The sequence below is a fragment of the Vanacampus margaritifer genome, chromosome 15, assembly GCF_051991255.1.
Source record: "Vanacampus margaritifer isolate UIUO_Vmar chromosome 15, RoL_Vmar_1.0, whole genome shotgun sequence".
Classification (NCBI taxonomy): domain Eukaryota; kingdom Metazoa; phylum Chordata; class Actinopteri; order Syngnathiformes; family Syngnathidae; genus Vanacampus; species Vanacampus margaritifer.
Window position 1 is genome coordinate 13,095,647 of NC_135446.1, and position 20,306 is coordinate 13,115,952.

Consider the following 20,306-nt stretch of genomic DNA (forward strand, 5'->3'; position numbering starts at 1 on the left):
ATCTCCCATGTTTCCACTCCTGAGCATTACAAAGCGCAATCTCTACTTTTAGACTTCAAACCCTATAATGTTAGTTGCTTAGCAGTGTAAACCAGAGACCGCTCTCTTGTGCTGGCTCGGGTTCCGACTATTGAGCTGCCAGAAACAGTGTCATAAGAGCGCCAACATCCAAAAGACTCATTTTTTTAACGCCACCTACAGGACTGGAGTGAAATAGCTTTGTAAATCCTGATTTCTCAGTGACGGTCTTACACTCCATTAGCATCGGGATGAGTGGAAAAAAGTATTGGCGTGAGCATTACAGCCACCTGCTGAATTGGAGTGGAATTGAAAATGCCCCGCAAATCCTGATTTTTCAAAAAAAGAACGTTACCAAAAAAGGAATCTTTCTGTCAAGACAAACGTGTTTGGCCTTGGCAGAGGTCGGCCTCGTTAGTGTATGTTTGAATACACGGAGGATTGTTGACCTTGCAAGTATCTATCAGCTGATCGTCGTATGTTTCACGTCTCTTAATGGACACAGTGGACGTGAACGGGCAGTGCTTCTCACACACACACACACACACACACACGCACACACACACACACACACACACACGCACACACACGCGAGCGCCCAGTGTGATGTTTGACAGATCGCTCCCTCTCCCGCTAGGCTCACAGTAAACGTCCATCTGGCGGCCTCCCATGGGCACTTATTATTCTCAGCCAGCCAGGGGTTTTCTCTTTTCCCGAGCAGTCAAGTCAGTCAAGTCGAGCCCAAACGGCCGCTGCCGCTTTTTCAATTACGCGACCAGCTCGGACCGCCCCGAAAAAAGAAAAGTCCCGTTAAATAAGATCCAGAAGAAACAGGCAACATCAAGGTATGCCACTTTCCTCATTTGTTCACTGCACTTTTTCCAAACTAGGGCCGAGATGATTGATTGGCCACCCCCGCCCTCTCTTGAACAGATGCGCTGAGGCTTGGGGCGGCCCTGAGAGGTCCTGCTGTCCTGTCCTGGCCCGGCCTGGCCTGGTCCGGCCTGGCCCGGGGCCATGCTGTACGCGCGAGTCAATGACAGTCGCTTGCACTCGTCCTCCATCACTTCACCTCCTGCAGCGATGACGTTCCACCGCAAAACTTTTTGGTTACATTTTTTTTGTTTCATGTCTTTTAGAATTGATCTGTCCACCTAACTTATAAAGGAAAAGAAAATAACTAAAAATCTATTTTCTTTATTTAAGCGGAAATGCAAAAAATTATTATTATTTTTTTTATCTATTATCAATCCATCCATCCATCCATTTTCTTGGCCGCTTTTTCCTCACTAGGGTCGCGGGGGTGCTGGAGCCTATCCCAGCTGGCTTCGGGCAGTAGGCGGGGTACACCCTGAACTGGTTGCCAGCCAATCGCAGGGCACACAGAGACGAACAACCACACTCACATTCACACCTAGGGACAATTTGGAGTGTTCAATTAACCTGCCATGCATGTTTTTGGAATGTGGGAGGAAACCGGAGTACCCGGAGGAAAACCCACGCAAGCACGGGGAGAACACGCAAACTCCACCCAGGAAGGCCGAAGCCCGGACTCGATCTCACGTCCTCTGCACTGGGAGGCGGACGTGCTAACCAGTCAGCCACCGTGCTGCCTCCTATTATCAATTTAATTGCTAATTATTTTTGATAATAGATTAATTGTTTTATTTTTTTATTTTAACATTGTCCAAATGCTCATAATGTCAGCTTCTCGAGAGTAAATATTGTCCGATTTCTGATTGTATTTGTTTTGAACCATCTTTGGGGGGGGGGGGGGGGGGAGTTTGTCCGATAATTTTTTATTGTTTCATCAAAAAAGTAATTGACAGATTAATCGATTCATGAAATAATCGTTAGTTGCATTTGCAGCCCTAGACATTAGTCATAGTTTTAAAATAATCCATTAAAAAGTGCAATATTGTAATGTTAGCAAAGCAATGAAAAAAATACCAGGAGAAGTAAAAATAAGACAAAAACAAATTGTATGATTTTTTTTCTAATTAATAAATAAGCTACAGGAATAAATTTGTAACTTTAGCGGGTTTCATTTTAAATATGTTCTAAATATTTACAAGACGTAGTTTTACGATAACGTTATTCTATTTAGGAAACAATGCATTGTTATAGTTGCAATCATAGCTTGTCAAAAATGCCATAGCAAAAAAATAAAAATCCCAAATTTGGTTTGTTTGATAAAAAAAAAAAAAAAAAAAAAAGAAATGGGTCAATTTGCCCCTGAACGTTTTTTGTCTCAACAATCTGGGCTCATTTGAATACAATTGAGAAACACGTTGGAATGTTGACGGCACTCCGAGCAGCTCAAGCGCATCTGAGGCTTCTTCCATATTTATGCAATGCCTCCCAAAGACGCATGACACACATGCACTCCTGAGTACTATGAAAAATGAAATGCCTCTTACCTCGTGCGGAATAGTCGGTCACATCTGCAAGGCGGCAGAGAGAGAGAGAGAGAGAGAGAGAGGGAAAATAAATGTCAGCAAGTTGCATGTGCAGAAAAGTTCTATGTGAAAAATGATGGTGTCCCACTATTGCGCACACTGCTTGTTAAGAATAGCCTCTTTCAACACGGGTGGTGTATCATTTATTAATAGAGAGGACATGAAACGTCTTCCATGGCGTCCCCCGAGATACAAAGTTTGCACAACTTGCATTAATATTTGTCGAGTGATTTGAAGGGGAAGCTCGTTTATTCCACAAAAAGGCCTCTTTCTTGCTTTGGTAAATGTGCACACACGCACACGCACACACACACACACACAAATACACAAAATAGTCCCACACTTCACATTGCACGGCGCTGCATCACTACTTGTTGCAATTTTGCTAGACTACATTTTTTTTTTATCACCAAAAATATTAAACGTATTTTAGCAAGTATACTGTATGTTAAAACTTGTCTCTTGATATACATAGTTTCATGTTATAAAATTGAAAGGTGAAACGATTACTAATCGGTAATCAGATTAATCAATAATTATTTTTGATAATCGATTAATCGTCCAGTAAATATTTTCAGATTTATTTACTCCACAATGAAAGCAGATTGATTACCACTGTGTTGAATCAAAATAAGACAAGATCAATGACGAAAATTTTAGGCAATGTTGTGACATGTTACCGACCAAACCAGTAAAATAATTATAAATTAAAAAAATATATTTTTTTTATTTAAGTCAATGAATGGAAATTTTAAAAAATAAAATAAAATTTATTGAATAATCAACAATATAATCGAAAAATTAATTGATTATCAAAATAATCATTATTTGCAGCCCTACATAAAGTATGACATACGTTTCCTTAAATCTTGCATCATCATTATATTTTGGCCAGGCATCCTAGTGACATCATCGTGACATGAGTTGCACAAACTGCTCACTCTTGTGTAAGGAAAGCAGTGGACGTGGCTTCCTGTTCTTCGTACGTAGGTAATATTATGGCACGGCATTCATTTGCATTTTTGCCGCGCACGTACCGATTCCCCGGGGGCCCGAAGGCGGGGGAGAGTGTGATTACAATATCTGTTCACCGCGTGCAAACAAATCTATTTTCAGCAGAGGAAAAGGGATGGGGGGGGACGTGGGGGAGTTGGGTCTTCGCTCATTACCATTCAGGTTGGACACACACCCGCTGCTAGCACTGTAATGTACCTAAACACAGAGCTCAGCCCACTGCCTTCAAGCTCAAAACCGGGGAAAATTGGACCCGAGGGAGGTCGGCAGCAGGGACTTATGTCGGACTTCAAGAGGAACCGCAAGCACCTGGGCTTTCAGTAAGACCACCAGCAGTATGCTAGGCTCGGTGAGAGGGACTAATGTTTAACAAATGTGATTGACGGCAGCAATATTACAATCAAAATACTTGATACGTAATATAACACTTGATGTCAAGATGTCAGCAGCAAAGTCAGAGTCATTTAGGCCTATCAATGTAATCCCTTCACACTCTCTAGCCAGGTCAGACGAATATGTGCAATATGAATTCACATGTATAATGGAACGTATGGTGTTCCACAGGGTTCAATTCTGGGGCCAATGATGTTTTCATTGTATCTGCTGCCCCTGAGTTGCATCTTATTAAACTTAGGAAAGTAATCTGACAGCTCTCCCCTGTCTATATGGGGCGCTGCTAGCTCCTAAACACTGTAGCCACAGGCAGCATACAATAATTACAATGTCAGCGTAATTAAGTCTTTATTAAGTTGTTGTGTTGTTGACGTTGGTAGCAACAGTTTGTAACGTCAATTAAATGTCCTAGACACCAAAAAGACAACTCAAGCCATTCGTTTCACCGCAAGATGCTGAAGGGAACAACTTCAAAATAAAAGGATTTTGGTAAAGTAAGTTCTATTTTGAAGTCATGTACTGTCAAACCCTACACAACACATAGTACCACCAAAATTGTTAAATACCTGATTTATAATTTTCATGTGTGAGGAAAGTAACAGATAATCAATCCTTTAAGAACTGAAGAATCCTCATGTGTGTACCAGGTCTAAAATGGCGAATAGAAAAACAAGAAGAACCCAATAGAAGAAAGTTCTCCAGTCCACAAGCTTATTGATCGGGAGTAAATTTGGAAAGGTGGCCAATCAAGTCAAGTGGAGGTAGGCTTAAGAAGCGTAAGTGGATTAAAGCAGTGAGACGACAGAAAGGAGACTCTCACGGGAAAAAAGCAAAGCTCTGGTTGCTTCGAAAAAACTCAGGAAAAAGATGGAAGATACGGAATTGCATTTTTTCCTCTCCATCGCCCTCCTGTTTTAAGCAGATAAGCCCTTTCCAAGGGTCTTAGTTATGCCGTGTGGAACCTGCAGCCCAACATGGAAACTTTTGACAAGGCAAAGAAAGGCTGTGGAGTCCGTTCCTCGCCTTGTCTTTTCTATATTGACAAGAGGGAGTTGGGGAGGTTTAAAGTGGTCAGTGCTACGGGGAATTATAAAAGGAAAAGACTCCGTGTGTACAGCGTGCAGCGCAGAGTTTACATTTGACCGGCCAGTTAGGAATACAAAAAAAAAAAAGTGTACTGACTCCAAATGGTCAACCATCAGAATATTTCACGAGCAAATGAAAACTAAAAAGGAGAAAGTGCCAAAAAGAAAAATGAGCTGATTCCAACTATCACTTTATCACATGGGTTAGATACTTTGAACAAAGATCAAAGAAATTGAAAAATATATACCTTTAAAACTTTGGACAGTTTTAAGATTTCCCGATTCATCGATTGTGCCTGGAAGATTTCCACTTCCACCTTTGACCATTTTGTGTCAGATAAGATGAAAAATCAATATGGTTCTTGCATTGACACAGCTTCAAAACTCACAGTTTTGGCGGTGACACAGATTGCTGACAGGAAACCTCACAGGACATCGCGCACCAAATCCTATGTTGCTGGCTCAACAACCAATGCTAACTCCTACTGGTTTATTTATGTCAGGCCATCTGGGTTTGCACATTTTTCTTTTTCCAAGAGGAAAGAGAGAATTTGCTTATTTGCAAACCAAAAGTGACAGCGCCGAGCGAAAGGAACAAGAGACGTTGGTCAATTTGGCTCATGACAAGAAAGGCCTCAATTTATCAATTCAAGACAATTGCACCTGCTTGCCGGTGTGGAATAAGGACAGCTGTTATTGCTGCGGTACATAAAGAAACAAAAATGGCCGGGGAGCTGAAAAAGGAGAGTGTCGGGTGAAGGAAGGTGTGAAGCAGACGTTGGCGAGGACAGAACGAGAGGAATAAGTGATACAGGAAGAAGACCGCGGCGAGCTCGCAGCCTTCCATCTGAGCTGCGAGGAATTAGTGAGGCTTTGACAGAGGCTACAGATGGCCTGGGATCACACAGACTGTGGCGGGAAGTTTGCACCAGTCAGTCAAGAAGCCAGATCGGGTACAAAACTTTGGGGATGTCAAATGACATACTATATAAAAGACTTTCAAAAATGTAATATAATAAACGCAATAGACGTCTTTATTTATTTAAGTTAAAGTTATTCTATAATGCCAAATGTATCACATGTGATACTTTGAGTTTTTGAGGCCTCTGCATCATTGTGTTTTTCTTCAATTTACAAAAAACGGTCAGTCCATCAGTACTGATGGAATGACCTTCTCTATGAAATGCATGCATTGTGCACATAATGTACAGGAGGGCAGTAATTTTCAAATGACATATTGTGTCTACTACAATAACTTTTTCTTAAAAAAATTGGCTAGCTTAATGCTAAAATATAATGAACAGTCTAACAAAAGTAGCATTGATTGAGCTCCCCTGATGTAGTTACAAACCTTTAAACAAATGATATTTCTGGAACGGATTCATTTGAATTTTTTTCTTAATTTTTATTTTGTATGAGGGTGAGTATGTGTATGTGCGTGTGTATTCATTAGTTCACCTAAAACCTGTTTAAAAATCTCATACCGTTCACCTAAACCGAACACTTCAGAACCCAGCCAGAGCCGTGAGGCCGTCAGGAGACCCGAGGAAGGACCAAAGAAAAGAAAGGAAAATGAAATCCAGCACCGACCAGACACCACCCACCACGCCACCAACCAGAGTCCTTCACCAACCCCAGAAACATCCAAATTCCAACAAATCAGGGAGACCTCAAGAGACCAAAGGAGAGACTGAGGAAAGGAAGGAAGGACAGACGAAGCAGAGTGAGATCCACAGACACCAGCCTCCACCGATTCAACGACCAGAGGAAGAAGCAGATTGTGTCTGAGTTTCGAAAGATGCTGGTGTGGTGGACCTGGCATGTATGAAAATCTCCACCAAAGAGGGGAGTCGTCAACCCCTGCCAGGACAGAGCAAGCAGGGGCCACCGGCCGGAGAGCAAACCCAGGAGCAGGAGCGCCCTCCCGCCCCAACACGGCCCGCGCCCCCAACCCAAAAGCAGCAGGGGCACTGCAGGCCCGCCAGGCACCCCACCGGTCCACAGCCACCCCCCCCCCCCCCAACAAAGCCGCCAACCGATGCCCCCCCCCAGTTGTTTGGTGCATTAAAATTGGAGGGGAGTTGTAGGGCGAAGACGGTGTAACCAAAGTGTGTTATGTGCCCTATATGTCTATAAACAAAGTGTATTCGATTCATTTGAATTACAAGTATCATCGTGAACAAATTTAACTTGTAAATCAAAGTATCATTTTTATGTTTAGGTAAAACTGTGTAAAATGTGTGTATTGAATTTGAAAGAAAAGGTATCTAAGGCCAAGCTATTGTTAATGGGTCAAAAAGTAGCCTACTAAAACAGTTGGACATACTTGTTTTTCGATGTTTCCGAGTGACTTTGGAGCACAGTAGCGGAGGGGGGGAAAAAATCTGACAGACAGACAGTGCCAGAGCACAGAATGTTCAAGAGCCGTTTCTTCTTCAGCAGATGTTATCATTTGTCACTGCATCTGTCTCTCATTTGCCATCACACCAGATTGCTCTGTCAAAGAAGAAACAACAGGAACAAGATACCCCATCCTCAGGCGTCATTTCCAAGGTTCTCAGTGGTTCTGGATTTTGGGGTAAAGCTGAGGCGGTCCAAGATACCAAAGAAGGTGTCATATCCGCTGTTGTTCCCTCAGTTGGTGTCTCGCAAACATGCAGGATTGTGGCCCTCAAAGACCAGAGTTTGAGACTTATGGTCTAGAAGGTGTTGTCACCGTGTTGTTGCCTTAGCTGATTGGACGGTAATTGCCTCAGATGATCAAGGCTCTCTTCTTTTGGCTATCGTTGTCATCAGAATCTATTGTTGTCACTGCAGGTGTCAGTTCAGTTCATTGTAGTACCCGAAGTTGTTGTGGATTCAGTTGTCATGACAACTGTTCCTTTAGTCATTTCCATTATTGCCACAATTATGGATTCTGTTGTTGTCTCAGAAGGTTCGTTAATTTGGTTGCTGTTGTCACCGCCGGTGATGCCTCTTTGTACTGTTGCAGATTACGTCACCTATTTCTTTATTTTTTTTTCCTGGAGAGATCAGTATTGTTCATTCGGTAATTTTACCGATTTGACATGTCATCATCATTGCTCTTTTTTTTTTTTTGTATGTGGGTGAGTATGTATAAGTGCGTGTGCGTGTGTGTGTGTGTATTCATTAGTTCACCTAAAACCTATTTAAAAAAATCCCATACGGTTCACCTAAACCGAACACTTCCACCCAGAGTCGTGAGGCCGTCAGGATACCCGAGGAAGGACCAAAGAACGTCACCTATTTCCATCGATCTAGAGCAGTGGTTCTCAACTGTGATCCTCGAGTACCCCTATCCAGCCTGTTTTCCAATGTCTCCCACAAGCAACACAGGTGTTTCGAAACGATCAGGTAAATGAGCAAGCTCTGCATGAAGCCTGATAACAATCCTCAGCTGTGTTGGCTGCGGAGACATGGAAAACAGGCTGGATAGGGGGTACTCGAGGACCGGGGTTGAGAACCAGTGGTTCTAGATTACAATCCAGAATATACTCGCAGCCTTATGCGACCACAGTTTTTAATACTTGAATAGAGATTGACGTGCCAAAAAATGATGATACACCACTATCCTCTCGTTCTAAACCTCGATCTGTTCCCATATTTCTTCACAAGTTCTTTTGAACATAAGACAATCTGGACAATTCTGGTACTCATTCCTGCAAACCTTGATGGTGATCACAGGCAAGGAATATCAGACACTACTGGACTGAACGCCCGAGTTCAGCTTTGTCAAGCCTTGCCGGCCGTGAGTGATGTTAAATTAGATGTGAAAATTGGGCGACCAATGCGTATCTGCAAAAAGCCTGCAGACACAAGAGAACCCGTGGGGGCCGCAAAAGAAGAAAAAGAGGTGGAACGCGATAAGAGATGTCGCTCTGAGCTATTAAGTAATAATGACATTTGACACACTGTGCACTCTCTGTCTGCAAATTAACTTCTTAAATATTAGTTTCAGAAAACCACATGACCCTATCATAAATTCTAAGGAGTTGTTTAAATACTCACATAGATAATTGGGCATGATGAGTAAACAGCGCGGCAGCAAGACACACGGGGGCTTGATATTGCTTTTTAATCCCCCCCTCAGCGTGCCAAGCTCGCTTCCAGAACATTCCGAACGGTGCAAACTCGGCCAGGTGCAGCCATTACAGCAAGACAGATGGATTGGCACAAGTGGCACTCGGTTTTCCCTTCATATGTGGGCTGATCATTAATTACAAACATTCTCCTTCTGGAGAATGCCTGTCACTCCGATGGAGTTAAATGAGAACAGCCAACCACTGTGATGTGGGGTGTGCCATGCATCTATTCCCGTGTAATAGAGTGAAAGGAAGCTTTGCTCTCATACGTACTGTATGTTTGGGGGGGGACTCCTTTTAATATCGCCAGTACGACTTCTTTTGAAAATGAATTAAAATACTTCGACCCCGCCGCCATCTGTGCACTCCTCGGCAAGGCCGGCAGCTGTGGGAACGCGTGAAAATGAAAATTCCGACACGGGCAAAAGCATGCGGGCAAGCCCCCAGACGCAGAGGAGCCACTGATATGCGAGCTTTGAACTTTATTTATTTCTCAAGCAAAGATTCAAAATGAGATTCTGGGATAATGTACAGGCTGGGTATGTGCTCTGGTTAAAATTTGGGAGATAAACAGAAAGCATTACGTCAGCATAACCAGACCTAAAATAAAATAAAAAAAGACAACCCCTTCGAGGTCTAATTAAAATGCTACAAACATTATTTTGTGTCAAGTGTGAATGTAATTACCACTGGAATAACAAACACTTGACAAGAACTGAAGAGTGCTGGATTCTAATGTTGATAAATCGGACACATTAACATTTCCAATGAATAACAAGATCTCATCTTGTGAATCTGAGTTTTGTTTTTCATAGCTAGAATGCTATGGCCAAAAAACGGCAACTTCAAACGAAAAATGGTTGAATTCTTTTGTCCTTTCGGGCATTGGCACTTAAGAATTTTAAGGGTCTTACACACGATAGACATGCCTTTGAAATTTCATGCTAAAAACTTAAACGGGTTTCAAGGGTAAATATTCCAAAAGATCCAGTGGATCCAAAAAACGTGGCTCTTGGGACAAAAAGTCGACTCCGGGTTGTAATCCTGGTGGACGTAATTTAAATTAAATTTAAAAAAAATATTTAAGTGGTCGAAAAAATGATGCCCAAGTGTCATTGAATAAAATGAAATGCATGGAAAAGTCTCAAGAAACTATGTCTGAAATTGAACAGTCGGCCATTTTGGTTTGAAGCAGATATTTCAGCCAAATCCTCGGGCTCGTACTTTGACTAGGGATGTGATAACAGCAATATCGCAATGTCGTGATATTAAAATTTCCACAACATCGTCATCATCATATTACGATATTAAAAGCAGTACAACTGTTAAATAGGCCAGATTGTTTTCCTTTTGTACATTTCCAGTACACTATGGTGGGTATTTTATTAGTGCAGTTTAATGGTAATTAGGCATGTTTGGCCACCTACCGGTACATTACATACACCGGTTGTATTATTATTATTATTATTATTATTATGATTATTTAATTTATTGATTTTTTACAATATTGTGAGTTTTTATCATGAGCTTTCATTTTTATAATCGCTAAACTCCACACAATATTGTATGGTGACGTCTGGTTATCATTAACGTCCCTAACTTTGACTAGCTTCTACAAGAGAATTTGGCCAAATTAGCCCCAATCGGCAGCTGCTATCGATAACAGAGAAATATTTGCTCTATCATCTAAAACCATTTAGATTCTTGTAGCCTGAATACAAATTAAAATGCACTCAGGGGCCACATGTTCCCCATCCTTGTGCTATATACTAATCTAGTTATGGCTGAACCCAAATATGAGGTTTTTGATTAAAAAAAATAAACATGTCGTGATGTTTTTGCACAACTTAATCATTTCAGTGCAGTCTGATACAAGTGCGAGAGGTGAATTAATCGTCGCACATTTGGAAGCGTTTTGCCTCCCGACTCGACACTTGCTTTGATTTGCGGCCGCCGCTGCCGACAATCAGCACACTTGATTAACATTGACGCTGGCACTCGTCTGCGGCGACTGTCATCTAGCTGCCATTTCTTCCGCTGGTGACAATAAAGCAATATCAGCTGCAATGTTTATGCCCTGTAATCACTTTCCCCGCCACCTGATCTCCTCTTCATCAACTCAGCACGTTAAGAGTTGGAAATATGGCGCCATGTATTATGCATTAGTGATAATCTCCCTGAGGAAGCACACACACATACACACTTCGCTCTACTGTAAATGCAATCGTGTGCGCATCCTCTCAATGCCTTTTCTTGACACCTCCACACATGTCGGCGCACACACTTTGACAGATGCCTGAAAGTATTCGGAGTGGTTGGGAGCGAAGCTGCTCTTGGGTGAATCAACACCTCGTCAGTTGTCACAAATTACGCCTTTTTTGTTGTCCTAAGACCTTATCTATCATTCTCTTATATGTAAATATCATCCATGCATTTATTCCACTATATCACAATACAGGGTAGTGCACTTAAATTACAACTGGTCAATCATAATATTGATATTAATAATGATAAATCATAATTTTAAAAAAAATGGACATTTAAAAAAAAAATCACTATTAATAATAACAGGTCTCTGTTGCTGTGCTTTTGAGTTTTTTTGCATTAGTTCCTGGGGATCCCTTTGGGACATCTGTGATTAGGGGGCTTTACAATAAATTGAATTGAATTGAATTACATGTTGACTGGAGTCCTCGTAAACAAGTAGGATGTCTGCGGGGAGCCAAAGTAACCTAAGAGTCTTAATTAAAGCCATTGATTGGTTACATAAGCGCATAGAAGCAGTGGACATTTCCTCCCTGCTAATGACCCCCTGCATGCTCTCTAATTAGCAAATAGTAGCAAACAATCAGCAGGCTGGTTTAACTCTGGCACCTCATTAGCCGTGTGGCACCAGTTATACAATACAGTAGAATCACAGCATATTATAGCTATCCCCAGATAATCTATCGACAGTATTTAAAGCATAAATCTACAGTATCTATTATTATATACTGTAAATCTATGTTGCAGCTACGAAACTGAAGACACTATAGTGGTGCCCTGAGACAAGTTTAATTTGTTCAGCATCACAACTCAAAACATCTTAAATCATCTTTCCTTATTGAAATGAATCCATTACAAGCTTCCCTTCAAAAAACTTTTTCTTTTCATTTTTTTGGGGGTGAAAAATAGCAGTCGATTTATATTCTACTTTATAAAGTAAACTTAGGCTTGCTTGACGTGATTTCAACACAATTAGCGGGTTTTTTTCCCCGAAAAGCATTATTGATATTTTTCGGGATAAACGGTACCGGGCCTTACTTCAAGGTATGGGTACACATGACAGTGGCCGATACCAGTATTGGTCGCCCTTTTGTGGCCGTTTTACGATCAGGAACTAGAAGAATAAAAAATTGCCATTAATTTCACACAATTTTAAGGAAAAATGCTATGTTTGGATATATAGGACTTTAAATTTTTCATTGTTTTTTGGGGAAATTTTATGTATCAAAAGTGCTCGTGGCATCGGTGCTTGGTGTCAGTATTGGTGACTACTCAAGAGTTGAGTATTGGTATCAGTCTGGGAAAAAAGTGGTATTGAATATCGCTACTTTTTATCTTTTTTAATTATTTTATTTAGATCGAGAATGGTGTGATCAAGCCGTAATCCAATACACGGCAGAAGGAGACTTAAGTCTTTTAGGACTGAGGGCGGGGGCGGCAACGTTTTCGCATTCACTTGGCGGAGCTTTAAGACTTTATAGCAAGTAACGGGGAGAAAAAAACGTGTGTGGGGGGGGGGGGGGTGGAAAGTATGATCACAGGCGATGAAATCTGGCGGACAAAGGTCAAGAGGATTGTGGCGCCGCGCCGTGAAATGATGAAGCCGTCATGAAAATTCATTGGCAAGGACGGCAGTTGTTTTCTCACAGCGGAGACTTTGAGAGCGGAATACAAAGTCGGAACATTTATGACACAAAAGGAATGTTGCAAGGTTATGCAGGGGCCTGATGCATATACATTAGTTCACACATTGTTAGAGAAAGTTAACTACAATGTTGGCTCGCCGGCTACAAAAGCAGGAAAAAAAGAGCCCTGTTTTTGAGAGAGATGCTTATGGATGATGGTGAATCCGGTCCTAATATGAATAAAAATTTGATTTTCAGTTGTTGGATGACATTGGAGCGAGGCATGTATTAATGGAAACCCTCTATACTTAACCAATTGTGATAATATGGGGTATTTATTTTCCGTAAATGGACAGCATCTATTAGACAGACACTACAGCAGGTAGCAGTAATTGGTTTATTATGTTTGTTTTACTGGCACACCAATCCCCAAATGTAGGTGTATACTTTTTAAATACCACATAACCATTCATGGCAAAATATTTTAGCTACAGGACCCCAATTTGAGAACCACTGTTGGAGTCCCCGATGCATTTCCCTTTTGGACATTTCGGAATAAAGTTAACAGGAAGCAACCAACAATTGGAGCAGCAATTCAGTCACATCGGAACGTGCTGTGTTAAAACACAATGCATTCTTCAGTCACTGGTGATCGTTTGGGCTTATTATTAGGACGGGCCACAGAATGGAGTTTGATTGTAGAAAATGTCTCCCACAGCGGACAGCACAATGCTTCATCACTCATGTGTAAGGAGGGGGGGAGAGCAAGCAAGGCAGCCAAGGGAGAAAAAGCCACCAAATAAGAATGGGAGTCAGGGCTGAGTTGTGTGCTAAACTGCATTCACTTGTCACTACTCAGGTGGCCATGTAATGGCAATCACGGAAATGGAGACGCAGGAAGCACTGATTCAAATTGGGACTACTACAATTTAGCCGGAATAATGAAAAAAATCAAATAAAAAAAGTAGCAAAATGAGACCGTGACCACTGTCCTATAATTTTGGGTCTTCCACTATGAAGCAGGAAGTAGCCTGCTATCTAACAAATTATTATTTACTTACTTTACGTTTACATGCACTCAAAGACATATTTACATGGATTTGGATTGTGCAGGGATGTGATTTGACCAAAGTGAAATTATCTGAAAATTTAGCCGGGGGTCTGGGGGCCGCTGGCACCCAGCTAGGTCCAGAGCAGTGCCCAGTGGGGGGGGGGGGGGGGGGGGCATGAACAAATAATTATATCATGACCAAATGAAAAGTAACTCATATTAGAGCATACCACAAATGTCTTTGTTATAGCAGAAGATGTTATCTGACGGAGTCATGTGCATACACAATGAACTACTAAAAAAAAAAAAAAAAAATAAAATAAAATAAAAATTGATTTTTTTTTTGGGGGGGGGGGGGTAAAAAAAGCGGAATTCTGCGAATTAGCGGAAAAATCACATCCCTGATTGTGATATGACAAGCCTGATTTATTTCTTTTGGTTGTGTTTGGGTACAGAATAATCAGCCAGAACAAGAGATCTTTGTTAGCTAGCTGATCTGAACTTTCCCTGATTTGTCCCTCCAGCAGTTTGTCCTCCTTGGCTGCCACTCACTCACTCCACGGTGTAAGCCGCTCGGCTGGCAGACGGCCACGATGTTCCCTGCGTTTTGACTGTGTGCTAATTGTTGTCGGGAAGAAGAGGCTTTCCGTTGAAGAGATTCAAACAAAACGAGAGCATGCGTGGCTTAGCAGCTTAATGAACGTGTCAGATGTATTTAAACAAATGGATTACAACATCTGTACACACTTGGATGGATCACCACCTTCCAGACTGGGAGTGTGAATGAGCTATCCTGGAGACAATAACAAGAATATGTAATAAATGCAATTCAATGCCATCATTTTGTAGTTAAGAGTACTGGAATATCTAAATGTTCTCCCACGATAATTTAACTCACCTCCTGCACCATCCCCATATTTTTTGGTTGAATGTACCTGTGTGCTTGTCGAAATGACTTTGCCCAAAAAGACACAGGAAGTCTGCCATATTGGCAGAGGTGGATAATCCAAGTCCAAAAAGTAAAACAGCCACAGTTTGGCTTTAGCCTCTGATGCTAGCTAGCTAGCTAGCTCCCGAGCAGGTAAACGAGCACCATGGGAGCTAGCTATATCCCTAGCAGGTAAATGAGCACCACAGGAGCTAGCTAGGGAGCTTGCTAGCTATAGCTAGCACCGGGGGCTAAAGCCGAACTGTGGCAGGGTTTTTAACTTTCAGGACCTGGATTTGCCATCTCTGCATATTGGTGAGAGCAGCCATTTTAGGACCATACTGGCCATTGATCGTTAACTTGTCCTACAGATGTTGTCTGAAGAGAGGAAGAGTGCCCGTTCATCGGCTCGCGCACCAGCTTTACTCCAAGTGGAATTGAGCGATCTTGCTTAGCGGAGGTTATAAAACACCCCTTGCACTCATTTCTCATTTTACACGATACAAGGCTCATTATTCCTGCAGTCATTCCTAAGCAAAATGTCAATAGTTTATTATGGAGATGTGGCAAGAGAGATGGATGCTGTGGGTGGTTAAAGTAAACGGGAATGTTGAGAATCTGATTTTCTCCCCAATTTATGTGGAAATGTGAAGGCTGCGCAAGCACTGAAGACGACGCTATTTTCGTACCCGCCTTCAAAGGCATCTCAGGATCTTTAATGTTGATATCAGTGACAACAATGAGTGCGGCACTGTTTTTAATGATGTGCTGCTTCTTTGCGAACTCCTCCCTGCCTTTGTCGTTCTCAAGTGAACGCAGGCAGGCACATGAAAACCTGTCAAAAAAAAAAGGAGTCCAGTCCCATGAACATCCCCGAGCTGTTCAAGTGTGCAAATGTTTCTCTTGTCTAAGGAACCGTTCCATATGTTTGTAATCATGTCGGCTCCCTGGCCGCCGCAGATCATTTAGTCGGCTGCCTCATACATTTCAATTAGGCTCAACTAGCACAGCTAAACCTGCGCAAAGATAATATTGATTTCCCTGATATCCTTATGATTATATGAGTAGTGTCTGTCTTGTCCAAGCTAAAATATGTATTTATTTATTTTTTACACAAAAGAGTATACATATAAAACCTTTGATTGAAAACTTGTCATGATTGTATTTTGGGTCACTGATGATGAAGTATTCACCTGACTGACGCAGGCAACGTGGGTTCAGCTCCCACTCATCGGTGGTGTGAAAGCGAATCTGAATGGTTCTATGTCAGTGCAGTGACTGACTGGCAACAAATTTAGGATGTAGTCCATCTTTCGCAAGGTCAGCTGGGATAATATCCTGCATCCCGTCACTCTGAAGAGGATAAGTGGTGTAGAGAACATATGGATGGATAATTGTAAATATTCAATTAATTAACATCAGGGTTTCCCCCAATGCTTTATTTTTTCTGGGCCAAATATTGTTCCCAGTCCGTCTATGACCACCAGCCTTAGCAAGTTTTCTGGGGGAAACCCTGAATATTGTAATTGGTTACTTATTCATTTTGATTTCGACAACTTTCATGGAGTCAATATGGCGAAATATTAAAGTAAGCCATCATGGTAGGATCACATTTTCATTATACGTTTCAGTTAATGAACAGTAAGGTCAATTTCAGTTATTTATTTTATATATTTTATTTACTGTTTTATTTTTTTAATTGAGAAGACTGCAAGAAAATAAACAATCTAGCTCTACAATGCAAATGTGAACATATACAGGAGAGTCACTTTTGTTACAGGCTCATTCTTTAAATGCTGCTGCCATACAAGCAGCTGAAAACTTTCATTTTACTAAATAGTTTTAGTGCTGCAGCTATGCAATATGTTGATATTTGGATATCCTACTGAAATTTCTAGGAAATATTTGGGTATTCAGATTCAATTTAAAAATATATTGTTTTTGCTTGCTTAAAGAACACAATTGCAGTTATATTGTAAATTCTAAATACACGAGAAAAAAAAACACATTTTCCCCGGCGATCAATTAGTTTTCATTCTTACATAATGAACTTTTTTTTTTTTAACTTAAATTTAAACTCGCTCTCTCTCATAGATTTTGGTCTGTGAGTGTCTCAAACCTTTAAAACCCGTCTTAAAACACATCTCTGGTTTTTGACTCGACACGAGACTCAGTAGCATTGTTTCTTTGTTTTATGATGTCAGCTGTATTTTGTGTTAATTTATTGATATTTATTATATTTACTTCTTATTCACTTACCTACTTGTGTTATTTATTAATCATTTTATTTACTTATACAACTCGATACGTATTAATGTATTTTTGTTTTACCCGTCTTTCCTGCATGACCACGTGTTAGCGTTATGAACAAGTGTTGCTGTGCAGGGATGAAGCATCTCACAGTAAAAAAATCCAAACAAATCCAACAGTATGGATGCATAACTTGCTATGCACGGTACGACGAAGATACTTGGCAGCGCAAAGGGAGCCGTCGTCTTTAAAGTGATGTGATCATTAACAATACAGCACCCACATCCCAATTACCGAGGCGTCTTTTAAGAAAAGTGTCTGCGGCTGCCCGAGCGCCGTCATGTTTGTCAGTCACTCTCGGGCCACCTCATCCATCTCCTGACACCGCGGCAGACGGAGCAATCAGTCAGAGACCTGATGAGACTATGGAATCTTGAGCGCTTCGCAGCTTGCATGCCAGATGGGCTGATGTACAGTTTGGTAATATTACAAAGTCGCAGTAGAGAGAATTAATGGCACAGAGGTTGTTGACTTAAGTGACTAAAGTATTTATTTATTTATTTTATTTTATTTTTCTGGAGACTTAAGTATTTTTAAAATGCAATCCTGACGGCCTCACGACTCTGGCTGGAAGTGTTCGGTTTAGGTGAACGGTATGGGATTTTTTAATAGGTTTTAGGTGAACTAATGAATACACACACACTCGCACGCACACACGCACATTCGAACCCACATAAAATTTTTTTTAAAAAAAAGTGTGCAATGATGATGACATGTCAAATCGTTAAAATTACCGAATGAACAATACTGAGCTCTCAGTAAAAAAAAAAAAAAAAAAAAAGTTGCGGTAGAGAATTAATGGCACAGAGGTTGTTGACTAAAGTGACATTGTGATATTTGGGAGCCTCCTGTTGCAGTTCCAAAATGTTATTTTTTGACTGGTTGAAGCAACATAAATGAAAAGCGACTTATCACACAAATGTGAGTACCATTTCGCGGAAAACTACCTTTCCCAATGGATTTTGCATGGACATGAACAGAACCCTTTCTTGATGCTTGTTTCTACTCATTGTCTCACAAAACAGCCGGCAGTTGACGCTCTCCAACACATACAAAACAGGATGTCCAAAACCTCAAGGGTCGGGACATTCTTTGCTTTTTTTTGGCAAAAACAAGTATTGAGCAACACCAGATGTGCTGGCTTTTACACAGCTTCGTTATTAGCTATGTAGTTCAGGGGGACAAAGAAGAACCAGTATTTAGAGCCAGATAATGAGAAAAAAATCAGGGTCTGATTTTGAGGCCTCTCAGTCAGTGATTCCTGACATTTCTTGATACGGTATAAAAAGCAAGCAAAACAGAGTAAAACAAATGTTTTCAGTTTCGGTTTCTTCGGAAAGGAGAAAAGGCCAAATGGAGAAATAGAAGAAAAGCCTCCAACTTTCAAGAAAAAGAAAGCCGCATTTAATAGACAATATCAGCCTTCCAACTGAAAATAAGGGTTTGTGGCTGCAGGTGATTGTCACACACCAAACCCGATCTGCATAGTAAGTGGCAACAGTTTCAAATGAAGCAATGAAGCCTTCAAAACTGCCCACCCAACAACCACAAACAAAACAAGCACTTGCTTCCACTTCCAACATCCCATCTTTGTGAAGTGGATCTGTCCTTCATAACTGTCTGTTGAAGAGCAACAAGCGCAGTGCTACAACTCCATTCAGTTTAATGGTGAGTTGGATTATTCATCATTTGTTTTTCTTTCTTTCTGCAGTCTGTCAAAATATTGTTCCATGTGAAACTGGTCCAAGGCACTAAAAAGTTTGGGGAGTGCTGTTCAAAAAGTGACATCCGGTGGCTAATGCTAATTGTTCGTGTCGCTTAATAAAGAGAATGTCAGACATTGGCATCTGAAATCTCGCAGGATTGGTCGTACATCTGACGTTTGCTCTTAATCACAAGTGGAATACAGCTTGATTAATTTAAAGTAATAAGTTAATCATGAAGTGAAAGATCTTGGAGATGTTTTTGCTCACGACGTTCTTAATAGGTAACAAACGAGGGCTCTTCAGGAATGACGGGTGCGGTACGAGGCTCTGCCTGGCCATTAGAGTCACTCAATGGCGAGTGATCGACTTGCTTTCGGGCTCCGTTATAAGCCTGTGAAACTGCTGCTCGGCGTCAAATCGCTGCTCCGGGCGTGCTCACAAACGCCGCCTTTTTTGTCTTTTAACAGGCCACTGGATAAAGTGCTTACCCTAATTACGTCGGCTCAAATCGAATCGAGTCGAACGGCGCTCGTTTGTGATTGCCGGGGACGCACTAACTTGTATATTCAATCAAAATGAAACAGAGGCAAGCTTTAAGAGACGGCTTGACATAGATGTACATCAAACATAGCCAATTACATTACCCCCCCCTCCTGATAGGCATCGTATAATTGCAATGTAATGATCTTTTCACATCATCCATAATGAATGTAGGCATGAGTGAGCGCCTCCCAATAAACACAAATTGATGACAGTGAACTATCATTTATAAAGTGCACGCGTGGTTGAAATCCATGACGGTGGAATCCACTGATTGAATGTCTGTCTGTGCTCTTAAGTGCCTCGTGGTCTTGATTCGAACCCCCGATTAAGGAATGGAAATATGACATCAGCGTCTGCAGGAGGTTTTTGATATTCCGTTTTTTGTGTGATGGTCCTTGTTTTGTTTTTTGTTTTAAGTTGCACATAAGCTGACCAATGTAGGCAAACTTTGAACAACTTTGGTCTGGTATACACATTGACACGTGACGTCTGTCTAGCAAATACAACCCATTCCCGACAGTTGTATTTTCTTTGAAGACACGCAAGCTGATGTAAGAGCCCATTTAGTGAAAAGTAATAGCACTAATGCACACGCGTAAGCATATCAAGTATATTCATGCATATTTTCCCTGTTCTACCTCATGGAATGTGATCATGTCCCAAAATAGTGCTTGGAAAAGCTATAGATAGTGGATTTTTATTTCCCATGTGGGCCGTCTTTCATATCCTTAAGTGAACTTCCATCTTCAAGTGGAGGAGGCTGCAGCGCATCAGTGGATTGATATATAGATGGATATTATACAGTA

At 41.2% G+C, this 20,306-nt stretch overlaps 1 protein-coding gene across 4 annotated transcripts in view; it reads right to left on the reverse strand.

The window, feature by feature from the left end:
* Positions 1-20,306, reverse strand: part of ptprda (protein tyrosine phosphatase receptor type Da) — a 254,753-nt gene that overhangs the window by 185,315 nt on the left and 49,132 nt on the right. For all 4 annotated transcript variants that reach the window (XM_077544513.1, XM_077544514.1, XM_077544512.1 and 1 more), the window contains exon 6: positions 2,439-2,462. The gene's annotated coding sequence lies outside the window, so the exon portion shown is untranslated. The remainder of the gene's footprint in view (positions 1-2,438; positions 2,463-20,306) is intronic.